Source organism: Balaenoptera physalus (assembly GCF_965194825.1).
Source record: "Balaenoptera physalus genome assembly, chromosome: 6".
Lineage (NCBI taxonomy): Eukaryota > Metazoa > Chordata > Mammalia > Artiodactyla > Balaenopteridae > Balaenoptera > Balaenoptera physalus.
Window position 1 is genome coordinate 50,350,856 of NC_138885.1, and position 22,304 is coordinate 50,373,159.

The window sequence follows — 22,304 nt, forward strand, 5'->3', positions numbered from 1 at the left end:
CTGAAATGAGTCTCATTTGGTTAAAATAAAGGGGTTAACAGGGTTGTATTCCTTTCTACAAGTTTCTAGGTAAGAATGTTTTCTCACTTTTTCCAGTTTCTAGAGGCTGCCCACATTTCTTTGTTTGTGGTCCCCTTTCATCTTCAAACCAACAATGGCTGGTTGCATGTTTCTCACCTAGTATCATGCTGAGTCTATGGTAATATCCTTCAAATCTTTATTCTGATTGTTACTCATGATCAGATGCTGTAAATTCAGATGTTGATAAAAAGATGTTTGATTCTTTCTTTAATGTTGTACTTGACTTATACGTGGAGCATAAGTATAATCTAGAAGATACAGATCATATACTTTTTTAAACAACACCAGAAAAATAATACTTTGCGATGGTGATGTTATAGATGATTATGCTATTATTACCTTGAGTCCAAGTTACCTATCAGAAAGATTGGAGTTTAAAATCTATTACAGTTTATTGCCTCAAAGCATAATAATATTTTCATTAAACATTATGACAGCGAATACTTTTGAATACAAAAGACTTGAACACGCACATGTGCACCAATGCACAAAATGTTGCAAATAATTTAGTAGATCCATGAACCTCCTACAGTAAATCTGTGGATACTCTAGGAGTCTTGAAAACTCAATTAAGACCCTTTGAATTAGGGTACACAACCCAGCATCATGCTATACTTCCGGCTGGAAAGGAAGCTGGGATACATTTAGGTAAGGAGTTATTTGTTTGACAGGGCAATGACCTAAGAGTCATTTAATGACTATTTGAACAAGGTTGGCAGATTCTGTTCAGTTCTAGGCAAGACATAGAGGTCCAAAACCAGTACGATTCAGGGAAAGAGAGTTAGAGGACTCGGTTAAATAAATGAAAAAGAGAAATAAGTCAGGCAGAACCAAAGCCGATCTAGGATTCTGTTTGACTAAAGACAATAGGAAATGAGAAGGATTCCATTTTCAGGAAGTAGAATTGACAAGGATAATCTGGGAAGAAATTAATTCTCCTTCCCATGACATCATTACTAAAACAGTGCTACTCAGAACAAAGGCTGCAAACCAGTGTCTGTAAGTAAATTATCAGCAGCAAAGAGATGAATACATAATAAGTGTTTGGAAATTTTATACCATAATGTTATGTGTGTTGAGTCCAAAAATGGAAAAGTTTTGCTTGTGTTTGTGTGCATTTTTTAAATTTACTAGTTATATATTTTATTTTACAAAAGTCTTGATACACAAAACCAATACATTAGAAATTAATAATAAAAAGAATTTTTCCACCAGATAGCTTGAGTAGCACCCATCCAAAATGAACTGAGAAATCCTCAACACCTAAAAAGTCAAGGGAGTAGGGCATGTTTTCTCTGTTGAAATTGCTCATGGGAGATTATTGGAAAAGGGAGAAGTGCCTAGTAACTTCTACTTCAGGTGCAGAACAACAGAATGAATATATGTTTAAATCCTCTGCCATTCAGACCAAATGTTCCATTGACCCTTCCATTCGATTCAGTCTGAGAAACAGGTTGCTTGCCTGAAATACCTGCTCATTAGAAACAACTTGGAAAAACTATTATGGAGCATTAATTGATAGAAAATTATCTTCTCATCTTTTTGCTTGGTATTTTACCCTAAATATAAGAAGATTGAATTTCTCCTAGTATGGTTCACAAACATTTTCCAAACAGAAATCACCCAACAAAATGTAGATATTTTTTCCAGTCTCAATTCCTGTGAATTCACAAAACAAATGGAAAGAGTTGCCAATTCATAGAAAATTAGATATTACTTCAGTATGTTCAGCTTTGCATCCCTCATTTTTTAACACTACTAGATTTTCAGATAGAAATTTTTAGATATTTCTAGTAGTAAATAAGATCATCAAATTGTTTTCTCTCAAATAAACACATGGTTTTAATCAGGATCTTTAGCATCAGAATTATTTTAGGTGGCACATATTTTGTAAAGATATAATGAAAATGTATTTAGAAGTTCTTGAAAGGCTGAGATCATTTGCAATAGAGTAATTGGGTTAAACTATAATCATCTTTCAGTTTTGAGTTTCAAGTGGCATTGCTAACTTACTCCTAATTATAGCCCTTTAAACACATCATTATGGCATTACAATAATTTTGACAAGAAATGATCCTTGAGTAATTTTTTGAGCTAAAAATATATGGATGAACCTAATTTGCATATGAATGATAAACTGATAAAGTTGGCTGAAGCCACATATATTGAAGACAATTCCTTTAAATGAGCACTGTTAATTCAATGCTTGAAAATCACACACACACACACACACACACACACACACTTTAAAATAACAATATTGGTTAATCAGAATTTCAAAACATTTTATTAGGCATTAAAATTCTTCTGGCTCCTTGACCCCACCAAGCATCATTTATGAATGGAATCCAAAATAATGGATGAAACTGAACACAGGGCAGAATAAAACCGAGACTGAATGTCTAATCAAAAGAGAAATGGATGTTAACTCAAAGTTTTCTTTTCCAGGTTCTTGCCATTAACTTTCCACATGATCTTAAGAACTCTTGAGTCTTTATCCCTCCATCCTTTAATGGAGGGCTGTTGAATCAGTTAAATTTTATTCTCTACTTCAGCTCTAAGGCTAACAGTAAGAACATATTTGTGATTATAAAATTTTCAAATAGTGCCACATTTTCAATAATTTATTAGTATCTGATTAAGTTTATAGTATATTCTTTTTCTCTTCAGCCTGCCAGGCAATGTTGTTGTAAAGAGTGTGGGCTTAACAATTCATCTAGTAGCAATGAAAGACAAATATAAAAGCAAAAAAATGCACTCTGAAACCTTACATTTCTGTTTGGTGTCCAAAATAAATAAATTAACCAGTCATTACATTTAGAACTTTGAATAATTATTTGTTCAATTGTCCTCAACTATTTTTACTATAAATTAGTGTATTTACATGTTGTTATGCATTTGTAAAAATTTAATATTGGAAAAGATCTGCCAATTCCATTCATTTATGCTTTTACATCTCTCCTAATTTACTCTAGGTTCAGAACAGCTCTGTGAGCAATTTGCGCTCTGATTGAAGAATATTTTTTCGAAGTAGACCTTAGTAAAGTAAAGCTTTCTCTACTTATTTATACATATAATTCTCTATGTGAAGTATCCTTGAATTATTTCAATTGCACAATTAACTAAAAATTACTCTGTTTAATTTTTTTTTAAGGAATTCCTTTATTTTTATTATTTATTTATTTATTCATTTATTTTTGGCTGTGTTGGGTCCTCGTTTCTGTGCAAGGGCTTTCTCTAGTTGCGGCAAGCGGGGGCCACTCTTCATCGCGGTGCGTGGGCCTCTCACTATCGCGGCCTCTCTTGTTGCAGAGCACAAGCTCCAGACGCGCAGGCTCAGTAGTTGTGGCTCACGGGCCCAGTTGCTCTGCGGCATGTGGGATCTTCCCAGACCAGGGCTCGAACCCGTGTTCCCTGCATTGGCAGGCAGATTCTCAACCACTGCACCACCAGGGAAGCCCCCAACTCTGTTTAATTTTTAATAATTTTTTCCACTGAAAGCAACTGTATAGAAACGCATGCAGATTTCAGAATTATTTAATGCATCTCTATACTGTGCCTTTGTGGGTTGGTTATTCATTTTTCATTTGACCTTTAACCTAATTTCACTATTTGGGCTATCCTGCTGTAGTATCAAGAAGCTTGTATTACCTCTCTTTGAAAAATGAGGATGTATATAATGATATATAAAATGAGAATCATTTGTTAATTTAGTTTATATCTACATATATAAATGAATATTTACACACTTATTTATAACCATAATCATATCAGAATTTGGATTTTTCTTAATTTTCTATGAGCCAAGCTATTGATCTTGACATTTAAAGAATCTCTAAAGTAGGGAGAACTTGGAACCACTTTTGTGACTAATATCTCTTGTTCATTTAGGTGATTCATGCTGGCAAATATTTCATGCTAGGCTAGAAGAATGAATTTTTTTTAAATCCATAGCTTGAAAAATTTAAATACAGTAGTATATTTTCTAACACAAAATTTTAAAATTCTATTTAAAGGATAGTTAATGCCCAGTTTTTAAGAAACATATCTAGAAACTACACATAACACTTAACAGGACATTTATTTTTCTCCATTTTCTACACATGTATATAGAATTCTTTGTTCCACAAAAGGCTAGATTCAATCAATTTAGTACAAAGTAAAGTATTGAGAAGCAACTCAATGTTATTCCACATGGGTTTTTAGCCCAAGGAGCTATTTTCTTCAATGCTTGCCATTATTTGATTTTTTTCTTCAACTCCTTAGTTCATTTTAATATTTTAAACATCTTTCTCAACCTTTTAATCCTCTGCCTGTCCAATATTTGTGCATCTCCAGTTTCATGTACTGTGTGAATTTTTAAAGCAAGAAAGTTGACAATAAACCCTCTGAGCATGATTCTATGTTTTGATCAAATTTCTATCTTTCAAGAACTCTTAAATTTTTGTGGAATGCTTTCTCCTAAGCAACACTTACAACTGCATTTGAATATATTATGTCAAACAACATGAGCATAAATCTTCTTAGATGAATATAATACCTCCTTTTGCCATTGCTTTTTTTCCCCTTCAATTTATCTATTGAGTGTCACTCTTTGGAATAGCTAGGGGATGCTCAATAAAGCAAGAGACGTTTTGTTGTCACTGTAGGAAGGAGAAGCCAACAGAAAATATTCTGCAGCATGAAGACTTTAAATTCAATTCAGCCCATGGTCTAAAGTCACTGTCCTCTAGCAGCTGTTTTTAGATATCTCCAGAGACAGGGGGCAGAAAGTGGTATGACACAACTGGGGATCCGAACTATAAATAATTAGGATACAACAGAAGTGTGAGCAACAATCCTCAATGTAATTATTAACTGTTAAAACAGAAAACAGCACCTGATGCCTACCCTTCCCACGGCCCAATCTTCAATAAAGCTGTTACACATATATGTATATCTATAGACCTCTCTCTTTCTAACTATCCATCTATCTATCATGACTTTCAGAACCAATGTCATGGTCTAATAGGCCCAAGCATTTGACACCCATCTGTTTTCAGTTTCCTAACTGAAACAGGCAAAAGTCTTTATTACTAATGAGAATTGGAGAAATGTCCCACTCACTGGACACCCCAAAAAGAGAAGGTGAGAATGAAATGGTCTCTGAGGATTCAGAGCAGTCTAGGTATAGATCAATTTGGATGCTTTCTCTGGCCAGGGAACAAGAAGGACCTGCACTTAGGCTCCACTCCAATCAAATAGTCATTGCATAGCTGGAATGTGGATAAGAGAGTAACAGACAACAGCCTGATGGAAAAGAACTTAGGATGGTGGCCAGGCACAGAAAAGGAATGGAGTATGTCCCAGACTTCCAAATCAACCATGAGCCTGCAGTAAGCAGTTACACCTCAAAGAAAACAGGTGTGTAGGGGAAGACCGATGGAGAATGGAATCCTCCAGGTCAGCTGCCGAAGTGTAAAAACAAACAAGAACAACAAAAACCTAATTTTTCTACTTGATTTCTGGCTTTCAGGGTAAACATTACTCAAGTTCCTACCTATGTCTTTGTGGCTGTGGTTTTGACATTTTCTTGTATAAATTGTGACACTTTGATGCTACCAAAGGGAAAAAAGTCTAAATTTTCCATGTTTCAGTAGCCTAGGTTTGAAAGAAGTGAAAGAAGTCCAATCAAATAAACTACAAGTACTGATTAAGATATGCTCTACACACTTAGAGCAAACGGACTTCAATGAAAGAGAATCTCTGTAGGAAACAGGTTAAGGATTATTTTGCCTGAATTATATAAAGGCAGACTTTCATGATACAAGGGAAATGATTTAAAACATGATAATAATGACAGAGAAATAGAAAACAGGGTTGCCAGACTAGAGTGGCAACAGATACCATACTGAGTACTTTAGGGAAGCATGTTAGTTACTTAGAAAGACACTTGAATAAATTATTTCAGAACTAGGAGCAAAAGGGGAAGAAAAGGCATAAATTAGGAAATAAAACATAAATGACATGAGAAGTTTGATATATCCAATATAATTGTAATGGGCATTCTAGATAGCCAGATGACAGAATGAGTTAGATAGAGAAAAGGATATAACCAAAGGTATTTGGGGAGAAAAGTTTTCTGCTCTGAAGAAGGACTTGAGAAGTGTTGCAACATCAGCGTTGATGGTGCTTCATGGCTTCTCAGTCTTGGGCTCCCTCCTGGCACCACTTATGCTCCTCAAGGCCCCTTACTACCCAGCTACATTTTATTTCTGCTATTCTACTCAATACCAACACTGCCTGGTACAAAAACTGAGTGGTATTTGTGGGAATTAGGGAGGATACTTTTGTGAACCTTATGCTATTCTCTTTTAGCAATGTCTTTAATGTCTTAAATGAATAATGTTTGTGGTTCAATATTTTATATATTTCAGCTTTTCTTACAGTTCCTCACACCACTGGGCTGGGTAAGAAGAAAAATCTGACTAATAGGCACCAAGGTTTGTTCAGAATTAGTGTGTCTATCTGTAATTTTGTGGGTGTTATTGTTAAAGGGCTAAGTCTGTAGGATCCAGGTCTTAATCACTTTAGCATGGATCTTTTTTTTTTTTTCAGAAGAGAACTCAACACCTCCTTCTATATGCAAATAGACTATTGTTTGTCTAGCTAACTAATCCAATTGACAGCATATTTATATTCAGTCATCCCTTGGTATTCTCAGGTTCTGTCTCCTCAGATTCAACCGTGAATGGTAAATATTTGAAAAAAATTCCAGAAAGTTCCAAAAGAGAAATTTGAATTTGCTGTGCACCGGCAACTATTTACATAGCATTTATAAAGTATTAGATGTTGTGAGTAACCTAGAGATGATTTAGAATAGTTTATAAACTTCCAAAGAAATTCATAACACAGAGCATACTTAGGGATTATAATTAGAATTATCTTGGTTAATTAATCATTTTTCAGTTTGGAAATATGGCCAGATGTGTCTTTTTTAGAAACAGCATTGTGACATTTGCCGCTCAATTGAATGGATCTGTGGTATCTAATTGGATTTTCAGGCGTGACTTAAAAATTGTAATGTCTACTATTTAAAATAGTCGTTCTGACATTCCTTCAAGCATTTTTATTTAGTAGTTTAAATAATGATTAATTGCTCTTTGTATAAGGAAGGGGAAAACTTCTAGAAAGAAAATATAAAATTAAATCACACATTTGATTCATAGATTGTTTTGTTTTATAATACATCTCTACACATTCATTTACTCAGAAATGGCCACACACCACCCCCTTCATTTCTGTTTTTTCATTACTTCCTTTGATCTCACATTATGCTATTTTTTTCTCCTAAGGACATAGCTGCCTTCCTTCAAAGACACTACCCCCACCCCATACCAAATATCACCTTCTCCACAGAGCATTTCTGGTGCAGCTGAATCCATACAAGATTATACTAGCAAAACATCATCACCTAACAAAAACCTAAGGTGTATCGGGAGAGAATATGGTGTAATTGCTTGGGAATTTCAGTGTGGTTGCTGATTTCTTTATGTGGTAGCATGCTTCACTCCAGAACTTGTTACCAAATATTTATTTCTTCAACTTTGAAAAAAAAAATTATTTAAAAACCTACCACAAACTCTAAAATTCAGGGTATGTTTTATTAATCAATAGAAGGACAATTGACAAAATCCTAATGATTTCAAGTATTTACAAGCTTTGTAACGGTAGATCAGAACTGCATATTGAAAACTTGTTATCAACCCTTCAATTATCCCCTGAGGATGTAAAAATTCTTTCAATGTGGGGGAAATAGGGCAGGTGAAGTTTCACTCAGTCATGAGATAGTGTATGTTTATATCCACCCAAAGCCAGATTCAATAAGTCCGCAAATGGACAGTCATTTAAATAAGAACAATCAGTTACTGTGCCTTTGATTGTTATTCTTTATGGCAACAAATTTTACAAATCTAATTTCATAAATGTACAAACTGTTTGTCTTATAAGTTAGCAATGAAACTTTTTTGTTATCAACTTCCATATAAGAGCTTTTTGAGCTTCAACATGGCAGAGGAGTGAGACGTGGAGATTGCCTCCTCCATACAAATATATCAGAAATACATCTACATGTGAAACAACTCCTACAGAACACCTACTGAACGCTGGCAGAAGACCTCGGACTTCCCAAAAGGCAAGAAACTCCCCACGTACCTGGGTAGGGCAAAAGAAAAAAAAAAAAAAAAACAGAGACAAAAGAATAAGGACGGTACCTGCACCTTGGGGAGGGAGCTGTGAAGGAGGAAAAGTTTCCACACACTAGGAAGCCCCTTCACTGGAGGAGATGGGGGGTGGCGGAGGGGGGGAGCTTCAGAGCTACGGAGGAGAGTGCAGCCAAAGGGGTGCGGAGGGCAAAGCGGAGAGATTCCTGCACAGAGGCTCGGCTCCGACCAGCACTCACCAGCCCGAGAGGCTTGTCTGCTCACCCACTGGGGCGGGCAGGGCTGGGAGCTGAGGCTCGGGCTTCGGTCGGATCGCAGGGAGAGGACTGGGGTTGGCGGCGTGAACACAGCCTGAAGGGGCTAGTGCACCACAGCTAGCCGGGAGGGAGTCCGGGAAAAGGTCTGGACCTGCTGAAGAGACAAGAGACCATTGTTTCTTGGTGCGCGAGAGGAGGGGATTCAGAGCACCACCTAAACAAGCTCCAGAGATGGGCGCGAGCCGTGCCTATCACCACAGACATCAGAGATGGTCATAGACGCTAAGGCTGCTGCTGCAGCCACCAAGAAGCCTGTGTGCGAGCACAGGTCACTACCTACACCTCCCCTCCCGGGAACCTGTGCAACCTGCCACTACCAGCCTCCTGTGATCCAGGGACAACTTCCCCAGGAGAACACACGGTTTGCCTCAGGCTGTTGCAACGTCTCGCCAGCCTCTGCCACCACAGGCTCGCCTCGCATCCGTACCCCTCCCTCCCCCCACCTGAGTGAGCCAGAGCACCCAGATCAGCAGCTACTTTAACCCCGTCCAGTCTAGGTGAAGAACAGATGCCCCCAGGCAACCTACACGCAGAGGCAGGGCCAAATCCAAAGCTGAACCCCAGGAGCTGTGAGAACAAAGAAGAGAAAGGGAAATCTCTCCCAGCAGCCTCAGGAGCAGTGGATTAAATCTCCACAAAAAACTTGATGTACCCAGCATCTGAGGAATACCTGAATAGACTAGGAACTATCCCAAAATTGAGGCGGTGGACTTTGGGAGCAACTATATATATAATTTTTTCTTTTTCTCTTTTTGTGAGTGTGTATGTGTATGCTTCCTTGTGTGATTTTGTCTGTATAGCTTTGCTTTTACCATTTGTCCTAGGGTTCTGTCTGTCCATTTTTTTTTTTTTAATGATAGTTTTTAGCATTTGTTATCATTGGTGGATTTGTTTTTTGGTCTGGTTTCTCTGTTCTTTCTTTCTTTCTTTTTACTTTTTTTTATTACATTTTAATTTTTTTAATAATTATTTCTTATTTTAATAACTTTATTTTATTTACTTATTTTTCTTTCTTTCTTTTTTTCTCCCTTTTCTTCTAAGCCATGTGGCTGACAGGGTCTTGGTGCTCCAGCCAGGTATCAGGCCTGTGCCTCTGAGGTGGGAGAGATCAGTTCAGGACATTGGTCCACCAGAGACATCCCGGCTCCATGTAATATCAAATGGTGAAAGCTCTCCCAGAGATCTCCATCTCACCGTGAAGACCCAGCTCCACTCAACGACCAGAAAGCTACAGTGCTGGGCACCCCATGCCAAACAACTAGCAAGACAGAATCACAACCCTACCCATTAGCAGAGAGGTTGCTTAGAATGATAATAAGGTCACAGACACCCCAAAACACACCACCAGACGTGGTACTGCCCACCAGAAAGACAAGATCCAGACTCATCAACCAGAACACAGGCACCAGTCCCCTTCACCAGGAAGCCTACACAACCCACTGAACCAACCTTAGCGACGGGGGACAGACACCAAAATCAACAGGAGCTACGAACCTGCAGCCTGTGAAAAGGAGACCCCCAAAAAAGTAAGTTAAGCAAAATGAGAAGACAGAGAAACACACAGCAGATGAAGGAGCAAGGTAAAAACCCACCAGACCAAACAAATGAAGAGGAAATAGGCAGTCTACCTGAAAAACAATTCAGAATAATGATAGTACAGATGATCCAAAATCTTGGAAATAGAATGGAGAAAATACAAGAAATGTGTAACAAGAACCTAGAAGAACTAAAGAGCAAACAAACAATGGTAACACAATAAATGAAATTAAAAATTCTCTAAAAGGAATCAATAGCAAAATAAGTGAGACAGAAAAACGGATAAGTGACCTGGAAGATAAAATAGTGAAAATAACTACAGCAGAGCAGAATAAAGAAAAATGAATGAAAAGAATTGAGGACAGTTTCAGAGACCTCTAGGACAACATTAAATGCACAAACATTCAAAGTATAGGGGTCTCAGAAGAAGAAGAAGAGACAAAAAGAAAGGGACTGACAAAATATTTGAACAGATTGTAGTGGAAAACTTCCCTAATATGGGAAAGGAAATAGTTAATCAAGTCCAGGAAGCACAGAGAGTCCCATACAAGATAAATCCAAGGAGAAACACGCTAAGACACATATTAATCAAACTATCAAAAATTAAACACAAAGAAAAAATATTAAAAACAGCAAGGGAAAAGCAACAAATAACATAAAAGGGAATCCCCATAAGGTTAACAGCTGATCTTTCAGCAGAAACTCTGCATGCCAGAAGGAAGTGTCAGGACATATTTAAAGTGATGAAAGGGAAAAACCTACGACCAAGATTACTCTACCCAGCAAGGATCTCATTCAGATTCATCAGAGAAATGAAAACCTTTACAGACAAACAAAAGCTAAGAGAATTCAGCACCACCAAACCAGCTTTACAACAAATGCTAGAGGAACTTCTTTAGGCAGGAAACACAAGAGAAGGAAAAGACCTACAATAACAAACCCAAAACAGTTAAGAAAAAGGTAATAGGAACATACATCTTGATAATTATCTTAAATGTAAATGGATTAAATGCTCGAACTAAAAGACATAGACTGGCTGAATGGATACAAAAAACAAGACCCATATATATGCTGTCTACAAGAGACCCACTTCAGACCTAGGGACACATACAGGCTAAAAATGAGGTGATGGAAAAAGATATTCCATGCATGGAAATCAAAAGAAAGCTGGAGGAGCAATTCTCATATCAGACAAAATAGAGTTTAAAATAAAGACTATTACAAGAGACAAAGAAGGACACTACATAATGATCAAGGGTTCAATCCAAAAAGAAGATATAACAATTGTAAATATTTATGCACCCAACATAGGAGCACCTCAAAACATAAGGCAACTGCTAACAGCCATAAAAGGGGAAATCAACAGTAACACAATCAGTGTAGGGGACTTTAACACCCCACTTGCACCAATGGACACATCATCCAAAATGAAAATAAACAAGAAAACACGAGCTTTAAATTATATATTAAACAAGATGGACTTAATTGATATTTATAGGACATTCCATGCAAAAACAACAGAATACACTTTCTTCTCAAGTGTTCATGGAACATTCTCTGGGACACATCATATCTTGGGTCACAAGTCAAGCCTTGGTAAATTTAAGAAAACTGAAATCATATCAAGTATGTTTTCTGACCACAACACTATGAGACTAGATATCAAATACGGGAAAAAATATATAAAAAATACAAACACATGGAGGGTAAACAATACACTACTTAATAAGCAAGAGATCACTGAAGAAATCAAAGAGGAAATAAAAAAATTCCTAGAAACAAATGACAATGAAAACACGATGACCCAAAACCTATAAGATGCAGCAAAAGGAGTTCTAAGAGGGAAGTTTATAGCAATACAATTCTACCTCAAGAAATATCTCTAATAAACAACCTAAACTTACATGTAAAGCAATTAGAGAATGAAGAACAGAAAAACCCCCAAAGTTAGCAGAAAGAAAGAATCATAAGGTTTAGATCACAAATAAATGAAAAAGAAATGAAGGAAACAATAGCAAATATCAATAAAACTGAAAGCTGGTTCTTTGAGAAGGTAAACAAAATTGATAAACAATTAGCCAGACTCATCAAGAAAAAAAGGAAGAATACACAAATCAATAGAATTAGAAATGAAAAGGAGAAGTAACAACTGACACTGCAGAAACACAAAGGATCATGAGAGATTACTACAAGCAGCTATATGCCAAAACAAATTGACAACCTGGAAGAAATGAACACATTCTTAGAAAAGTACAACCTTCTGAGACTGAACCAGGAGGAAATAGAAAATATAAACAGACCAATCACCAGCACTGAAATTGAAACTGTGATTAAAAATCTTCCAACAAACAGAGGCCCAGGAGCAGATGGCTTCGCAGGTGAATTCTATCAAACATTTAGAGAAGAGCTAACACCTATGCTTCTCAAACTCTTCCAAAATATAGCAGAGGGAGGAACACTCCCAAACACATTCTACGAGGCCACCATCACCCTGATACCAAAACCAGACAAAGATGTCACAAAGAAAGAAAACTACAGGCCAATATCAATGATGAACATAGATACAAAAATCCTCAACAAAATACTAGTAAACAGAATCCAACAGCACATTAAAAGGATCGTACACCATGATCAAGTGGGGCTTATCCCAAGAATGCAAGGATACTTCAATATATGCAAATCAATCAATGTGATGCATCATATTAACAAATTGAAGGGTAAAATCCATATGACCATCTCAATAGTTGGAGAAAAAGCTTTTGACAAAATTCAACACCAATTCATGATAAAAACCCTCCAGAAAGTAGGCATAGAGGGAACTTATCTCAACATAATAAAAGCCATATATGAGAAACCCACAGCCAACATGGTTGTCAATGGTGAAAAACTGAAACCATTTCCACTAAGATTAGGAAGAAGACAAGGTTGCCCACTCTCACCACTATTATTCAACAAAGTTTTGGAACTTTTAGCCAAGCAATCAGAGAACAAAAAGAAACAAATGGAATCCAAATCAGAAAACAAGAAGTAAAGCTGTCACTGCTTGCAGATGAAATGTTATTATACATAGAGAATCCTAAAGATGCCACCAGCAAACTACTAGAGGTAATCAATGAATTTGGTAAAGTAGCAGGATACAAAATTAATACACAGGAATCTCTTGCATTCCTATATACTAATGATGAAATATCTGAAAGAGAATTTAAGGAAACACTCCCATTTACCACTGCAAAAAAATGAATAAAATATCTAGGAATAAACCTACTTAAGGAGACAAAAGACCTGTATGCAGAAAATTATAAGACACTGATGAAAGAAATTAAAGATGATACAAACAGATGGAGAGATATACCATGTTCTTGGATTGGAAGAATCAACATTGTGAAAATAACTCTACTACCCAAAACAATCTACAGATTCAATGCAATCCCTATCCAAATACCAATGGCATTTTTCACAGTACTAGAACAAAAAATTTCACAATTTGTATGGAAACACAAAAGACCCCGAATAACCAAAGCAATCTTGAGAAAGAAAAACGGAGCTGGAGGAATCAGGCTCCTGGACTTCAGACTATACTACAAGGCTACAGTAATCAAGAGAATATGGTACTGGCACAAAAACAGACATATAGATCAATGGAACAAGATAGAAAGCCCAGAGATAAACTCACACACATATGGTCACCTTATTTTTGAAAAAGGAGGCAAAAATATACAATGGAGAAAAGACAGCCTCTTCAATAAGTAGTGCTGGGAAAACTGGACAGCTACATGTAAAAGAATGATATTAGAACACTCCCTAACACCATACACAAAAATAAACTCAAAATTGATTAAAGACTTAAATGTAAGGTCAGACACTATAAAACTCTTAGAGGAAAACAAAGGGAGAACACTCTATGACATAAATCACAGCAAGATCCTTTTTGACCCAGCTCCTAGAGCAATGGAAATAAGAACAAAAATAAACAAATGGGACCTAATGAAACTTCAAAGCTTTTGCACAGCAAAGGAAACCATAAGCAAGACGAAAAGACAACCCTCAGAATAGGAGAAAATGTTTGCAAATGAAGCAACTGACAAAGGATTAATCTCCAAAATATACAAGCAGCTCATGCAGCTCAACATGAAAAGAACAAACAACCCAATCCCAAAATGGGCAGAAGCCCTAAATAGACATTTGTCCAAAGAAGATATACAGATAGCCAACAAACACATGAAAGAATGCTCAACATCACTAATCATTAGAGAAATGCACAACAAAACTACAATGTGGTATCATGTCACACCAGTCAGAATGGCCATCATCAAAAAATCTACAAACACTAAGTGCTGGAGGGGGTGTGGAGAAAAGGGAACCCTCTTGCACTGTTGGTGGGAATATAAATTAGTACAGCCACTATGGAGAACAGTATGGCAGTTCCTTAAAAAACTAAAAATAGAACTACCGTATGACCCAGCAATCCCACTCCTGGGCATATACACTGGGAAAACCATAATTCAAAAAGAGTCATGTACCACAATATTCATTTCAGCACTGTTTACAATCGCCAGGACATGGAAGCAACCTAAGTGTCCATCAACAGATGAATGGATAAAGAATATGTGACGCATATATACAATGGAATATTACTCAGCCATAAAAAGAAACAAAATTGAGTTATTTGTAGTGAGGTGGATTGACCTAGAGTCTGTCATACAGAGTGAAGTTAGTGAGAAAGAGAAAAACAAATACCGTATGCTAACACCTATATATGGAATCTAAAAAAAAAAAAGAATTATTCTGAAGAACCTAGGTGCAGGACAGGAATAAAGATGCAGCGGTAGAGAATGGACTTTAGGGCAAGGGGAGGAGGAAGGGTAAGCTGGGATGAAGTGAGAGAGTGGCATGGACTTATATATACTACCAAATGTAAAATAGGTAGCAAATGGGAAGCAGTGGCATAGCACAGGGAGATCAGCTCGGTGCTTTGTGACCACCTAGAGGGGTGGGATAGGGAGGATGGGAGGGAGACGTAAGAGGGAGGAGATATGGGGATATATGTGTATGTATAGCTGATTCACTTTGTAATACAGCAGAAACTAACACACCATTGTAAAGCAATTATACTCCAATAAAGATGTTAAAAAAAATAAATTTCCATGTAAGAGATGTCTTCTTACAGTCTTAGATGTATCTACTGCCATAAAGAGAAAATAAAAACTCTTACTCTTGTTTTTGCCTCTGGTTAGATTCACCTTCTACTCACAGAAAAGACCACCCACACATGGCCCTAACTGCAGAAGAGATTACAGAAGCAAAAATTTTTACGTAGGCTTTCCTAGAGCCTGTGCTTATTGGCATTGTATAATGACCTACATAACCTAACACATTCATGACTCCATCTTGGCTGTTTTTATCTTATGCCAGCTGACTCTGGGTTCCCAGAGTTTGTTTTTGACTACTGATACCTCTCTCATCTTTCTCTAGATTTCTCTATATCTATCTATCTATCTATCTATCTATCTATCTATCTATCTATCTATCTATCTATCTATCTATCTATCTACCTATGTATCCATCTTTCAGCTCTCTATATCTAACATTTTTCCTCAATCTTGGTTTTCAGTCTCTGATTAATATTTCCATAGAGCAGCTTGAAACCAAATCTGTCAATCTCAATTTAAGATATTCTCTAGCTCATGCATACACTTGGCCAGTCCCTTAGTAGTTGCTCAGTGTGTCAGAGTTTTTATGAAGTCAGTGATTGACTTCTAGGCCTTTCCAGTATAATTTCATGTAAACTGCTACCATATATCATAGTACCTTGTTTATGGTGCTATAATCTTTATACATAGATTCCAATTTATTCATCCATTGTTAGTTGCTGTGCTAGTAAAAAAAAATTGCATAGGCAAAAATAAATAAATAAATTTGTGCCTTAGGGAGCCTAGATTTTAGAGTGGAGAAAAGATATATGCAAAAATATTACAAAGTGAAATGCTGCACAGTAGTACCTATGGGCTACCTAGGAAAAAATCCTGTATTATGCACTTACTAGTGAATGACTTTAAACATATTAAATTCTACACATATTTACTGACACATGATAAGAATTCAATGAATATTTATGGCTAGAGTTGTAGGAAGTCTTAACGCACAATGAACTCCCAAAACGTGGGGAAATAAGTGTATGTTAACATAATTTTTAGATTGATATATCTTTTTATTATCTTTGTCACTAACAGTTGTATTCTCAGTATGAACTATCTAGACTTTGATTTGTTGATTGCTCCTTTATTTGAAACTATCTCTCTACCTAGATTTATGGCATTTCCTCGTTCTTCTCTTATAGACTGACATTGTTTCCTTCATATTAACTCTTGACTTATCCTCTCTAGCAATTCTTATGAATAGGATCAGATATCATTTTCCAGAATAAAATTTTAATATACTAAGGTATAAAATATCTTTCTCATAGTACTTATAATCAAACCCATAATTAATAATTTGAAATACTATCTGGAAATTTCTCTAAAATGATTTTCAGTGAAAATGCAGTTTATAATTAATAGATTTTAGTTGACAATTTCATTGAAGACTTGTAACTTAAAATCAGAAAATAAAAGAGAGACAAATACCTTGTTGAATGATCTGACATATTAAAAATACTAAGTTTACTTCTGAGTTCTTGGGAAATGCGATTACATTTAGAATTGATGTAGCCATGGCTCCACATTTATGTAGGCATGGTACTATCAAATTAGAATAGCTCATGTGTAGTTTGTAGAATAATGGTTTAATCTTTTCTTATCCTTTTCTCTGATGAGAAAGGCAGGGTTTGGAAGGCAGTAGGGATAGAATCCACTATTAAAATCTTCTCCTCCAGCAAAAAAAAAAAAAAAAAAAAACAAGGATAAAATGAGATAAACAATGCAGTTCAACTGAAGCTAATTCTTCATTTTAATCATAAATTATTTTGAAAAATGTTCATGTAATACGGTTTAGATTCCTTCAGCTTTGAGTAAAATCACGGCCTTTTGTAGTTTTCCACCTGCAAATCTTGTGAAGATCAATAATACTCTTCTCACAGTCAAAAATCAAAGGTCGATTTTCAGTTTTGATTCTCTATGTCTTCCACATTTAGGACACTGTTGAGTAGCACGATTGTAAACACTCTCCTTTCTTGGTTTCTATAGTGATGTTCTATCTATCATCTCTCTCTCTCTCTAATCTACCTATCTATCATCATTTTACCAACATCATCGGTAAGACCCAACTCAATGGTAGTAAAAATTTCACTACCTATCGAACTTTATTTCCCGGAATTCACCAGCATTTAGAAATGTTTCTGTAATAGCAATTGCAATGTGGTTCTTAATACAATGCTGTATTGCATCTTTTTATCTAACATAATGCCTGTCACATAAAAACGTTTGTTGAAGGGATGAGTGGATAGATTGAGTCAACCAGCTTACCTTGCTCAGTGGCCCATATGACCTCATGGTTAGTCTTTTTTAATGTTTGACTTTTCGCTGAGTATTGGCAGGCAAACTGGGGAGACAGGAGAGCATGACCAGGATGTTTATCCTAGCGACCTCCGCCCTATCATAGTTTCCGTCTACCAGGGTTGCTTTGGTCTGAAGTTGTTTCTCTTAATGAAAACTAAGTCTCTCTCAGGGGTCATTTCCATAAGGTTGGGGTGAGAGATCCTAGGACATCTATATTTGTTAATCAGCCTTACCCAGAGAAAGAGTAAATTTTCTTGTACCTTTATAACAGGAGGTAATATTACAATTTAGAGCAAGGTTCCCACTGAAGTGAGGCTCCCACCTCCCACAGAGACTGGAAGATAGAGGTGCTATCTTCCTTGGTGATTACATTTCCAAGAGATGGCTCCCAGGTCCTTGAGAAAAACTGTCCTGTGATATAAAACTGGTAAAAGTCTTTTTAAAAGATTTATTCCTCAAAGGAGCAGAGAAAGAGTTTTCAATTACCAATTTTCTAAAGTAAATGCTTTAAGGAAAAGGAGGTAATGGACTTCTGTGGTTAGGCCATCTGGATTCTGTAAAGGACCATGTGGGAGGGAGATCAGGGGCTTAGAGGCAGGAGGAAGCCTGTTTAAAGTTTAGTCAAGCTGAACTAAGGAAACTTTAAGGTCATCTTGCTGAGTATAATTTAGAAGGAAAGTACTAAGAACCCCTTAGAGAGTATGGCTCACACAAGTGTGATGTACAGGCAAATGAAACAAGCTCAGTTAAGTCTGAAGCATATAATGTGAAAGCAAGTGTTTTCAGATATGAGTCCATAAAAATTACAAAGTGAAAAGTCTTACAAGTACGTTGAAATATAATCTGGTTCAGCTAATTAAAAGGTAATATAAAACCTATTGGAGGCACAAATGTATGACATAGAAGCAAAACAAAAAAAAAAGACAAAAATGATGCCAGAGTTGATGAGGGAACAGCATTTCATTAATAAAAGTACGAGTAAATAATGCCAAATGTGGTCACTTAGAAATAGCTTATGGAGGTAGCAATTAGAAGTCTGTCCATGGCCTTTAAGACAGAAATCTTCATAGAGTAGTGGAGAAAGAAATTAGATGTAAAGAGTTGAGAAACTAGTGAATAGAAGTAGAAAATATAAAGGAAGGCCATTTTATAGAACTTTCAAGTAATCTGGCAGTAAAGAGAAGGAAAGGTAAAACATTGTGATTCTTTACATTAAGCAAAGTTTTTAGAAATATTTCTGTATTGGTATGTATTAGGATAGTTTCTATGGCTTAGCTATTTGGGATTTTTCCTCTTTACTTGTTCAGTCTACGTGCCTGGTCCAAAATTTGCTTGGTGAAGAAAAGAAAATGTCTCATCAGGCATATGTCTGCCTCAGATGGATTTATCCCTACCTGATCCTCATTTGTCTGGATTAACCATCTCTAGACCCATTTGTTATATGTCTTGATCTTTGGCCTGCCTCACACCCCTGGCTTAATTGATTTACCACAGTTAGAAAATAGTTTTCTTAGTAAGACTTTATAAATGTAAATGATTTTATGTTGAGATCTATGGTTGATGTAAACAATGTTGAAGTTATTATTATCTCTACTACCCAGTGAAGAACTTAAAGTAAAATTAATTTAGCTACAATAATATTGCCAGTTAATGTAGACTTAACATTTAAATCCAGCAAGGCTCATGCTCTATTCTAAATCACTGTATTTAATGTTTGAAAAAAAATAGAGTGGAGACTAAAATGCAAATGTAAGTATTTTGGTCACCAAGAAAAGTTATATAATCTGTATAAATAGATAATTTATTATAATTTAAAATTATGTGGGATAGTCAGGTCCAATATAGATAAATATCTTATAATACAATAATAGAACAAAGAATTCAAATATTTTTAGTTTTCTTAAAGACAGAATTAATACACATTACTACCCAATTTGTCTTATTCTATTCGATCAACTTAGATTTATGTTAAACAGACTAGTAGAATATTAAATCATTGCTATCTTTAAAAAATACTTAAGAATAATGCATTCATTATTATTCAGTTGATCAATAATAGCTTTAATATTACTGTTCTCCCAAGATAAATTTCTCTCTGATCACTGCCCACTATATAATCATACTTTCAATATTAGCAATATGTTGGTCTAAATGTTTCATGTTGAGCTATTATTATACCTGTACTGTCTTTTCTTTTGCCCAGTAAGCCTGTCAAAATGCAAATTGCTTTCTCTGACCAAAACTACAGCAGGAGCTCAGCCTGGCTCCTTTTTGCACAAAACCAGCAACAGATTTGTCAACAGCTGCTCTTGGGGTCTGTACACATAATGGCAACTTCAGAACCTTGCAGGACCCACAGTTTTTCTGTCTGCAGCCCAGGAATCATTTAACAGTAGATGACACTTTTGGCAATGTATAATTAAAGAGCTTGTTTTAGCGACACTACACACTGTGAAACACATAATAAAAGAGAGGTGGGGGGAAGGTGACATGCATGAGTGTACAATTTAGATTGTGGCAGAGAATGTGAGTACAGCTGGGAGCTTGACAGTTTTGGCTGTGGTTGCTGAGATCAGATTTGGAAAAACAAATCACTATATGTTTCAACATTATCTAGGTGACGAATGAATCAATAAGCTAATTAAATATATCTTTCCTTCCTTATTCTGCTAATTGAGACTGGAGAAGATTATAAACAGGTCCACAACATGACAAACCAGAGGTCGTCATTTAATTTGGATACCAGCATCACCTTTCCAAGGTATTGATATTTGGTTTACAGGGGAATAAAATAAGGAGAATTTAAGTGACTCTGACTTGCATTATTCTGAACACATATGATGCTGCGATTCAGATTGATGGGATGTAATAGATCTTTAAAACAGGACAGCTTTGGATCAATGGGGCTAGCATATTGGGTTATATTTCTTTTACAATCAGCTTGTTAAGTGTTCTTCATCATTTGCTACTAAAAGCAAAGGCAATCCTGTAGTTTAGAAAGATGATTTAAAAAATAAATTAGAAACTGAAGAGAAGAAATGTATTCTATTCCATTCCTGACAGTTGTACATCCCATTACTCATTAATAACTTACCATGATTAAATGTGTTTTACAGTCATTGTTTTCACCATGGATGACATCCTTCTACATGTCTGTTACCATTGACTACTTTTGCTTACATCTGAAATGTATGTAAATGAAATCATACTGTATGGGCACATTTTGATCAAGCTTTTTAAGTTAACATTATATTAGTGAGATTTATCAAAGTTGTTACACATAAGTGTAGTTCATTCACTTTCATTGATGTAAGGCTTTCCATAATAATTCCTATTATTCTGTGCCATGCTATATGTGGTTAATATTGATGGACATTTTAGTTATTATAAATAATGCTCATGTAAAGATTGTTTTACATGTATTTTGATGACCATGTGTAAGCATATTGATAGACACATACGTAGAAATAGAATTTCTGCTTTACAAAATATATGTATATTTAGCCTCTCTAATATTGCCAACAATTTTCCAAAGGGGATGTACAAAGTTATACTCCCACTGTCAGTATGTAAGAGTTTCATATCCTCCCCAAAGCTTAGAAATATTAGTATTTTGTTATATTTTAGTAATTCTAGTGAGCATAGTGTGGTATTTCATTATTGTTTTCATTTTCATTTTCCTGATAATGAATGATGTTGAGCATCTTTTCATGTTATAAATCATTTGGATGACCTTTATTAAAAGTACCTGCCCAAGTCTTTAGGCTGTTTTTTATTGGGTTGTCTATCTTGATGTTACTGATCTGAAATATTTCCTTTTGTATTCTCAATATCTTTCATATATATGTGTGTATACAGACACATATATACATTTCTATACACTCTTCTCTCTATGGCTTTCCTTTTCTAAGTCTTAATAGTGTCTTTTGGGACTTCCCTGGTGATGCAGCGGTTATGAATCGGCCTGCCAATGCAGGGGACATGGGTTTGATCCCTGGTCCGGGAAGATCCCATATGCTGTGGAGCAACTAAGCCCATGCACGATAACTACTAAGCCTGCGCTAGAGGGCCCACGAGCCACAACTGCTGAGCCCACGTGCTGCAACTACTGAGCCCTCATGCTACAACTACTGAAGCCCATGTGCCTAGAGCCCATGCTCCGCAACAAGAGAAGCCATCACAATGAAAACGGCAACAAAGAGTAGCCCTTGCTCACCACAACTAGAGAAAGCCCATGCACAGCAATAAAGACCCAATGCAGCCAAAAAAATAAATAATAAGTAAATAAGTAAATAGTGTCTTTTGAGAGAAACAGAATGTCTTAATTTTAATGAAATCTAACTTTTCAGTTTTTCATTTTTTTTAACATCTTTATTGGAGTATAGTTGCTTTACTATGTTGTGTTAGTTTCTGCTGTATAACAAAGTGAATCAGCTATACGTATACATATATCCCCATATCCCCTCCCTCTTGTGCCTCCTTCCCACCCTCCTTATCCCACCCCTCTAGGTGGTCACAAAACACTGAGCTGATCTCCCTGTGCTATGCGGCTGCTTCCCACTAGCTATCTATTTTACATTTGGTAGTGTGTATATGTCCATGCCACTCTCTCACTTCATCCCAGCTTACCCTTCCTCCTCCTATTGTCCTCAAGTCCATTCTGTATGTCTGCGTCT

The 22,304-nt window shown here is 36.2% G+C and overlaps 1 long non-coding RNA gene across 1 annotated transcript in view; it reads left to right on the forward strand.

Moving 5' to 3' along the window:
• Window positions 1–8,790: 8,790 nt before the first annotated feature.
• LOC309662447 overlaps window positions 8,791–22,304 on the forward strand; it is a 74,116-nt gene continuing 60,602 nt past the window's right edge. Inside the window, exon 1 of the long non-coding RNA XR_014264690.1 lies at window positions 8,791–20,389. This is a non-coding gene — a long non-coding RNA (uncharacterized lncRNA). The remainder of the gene's footprint in view (window positions 20,390–22,304) is intronic.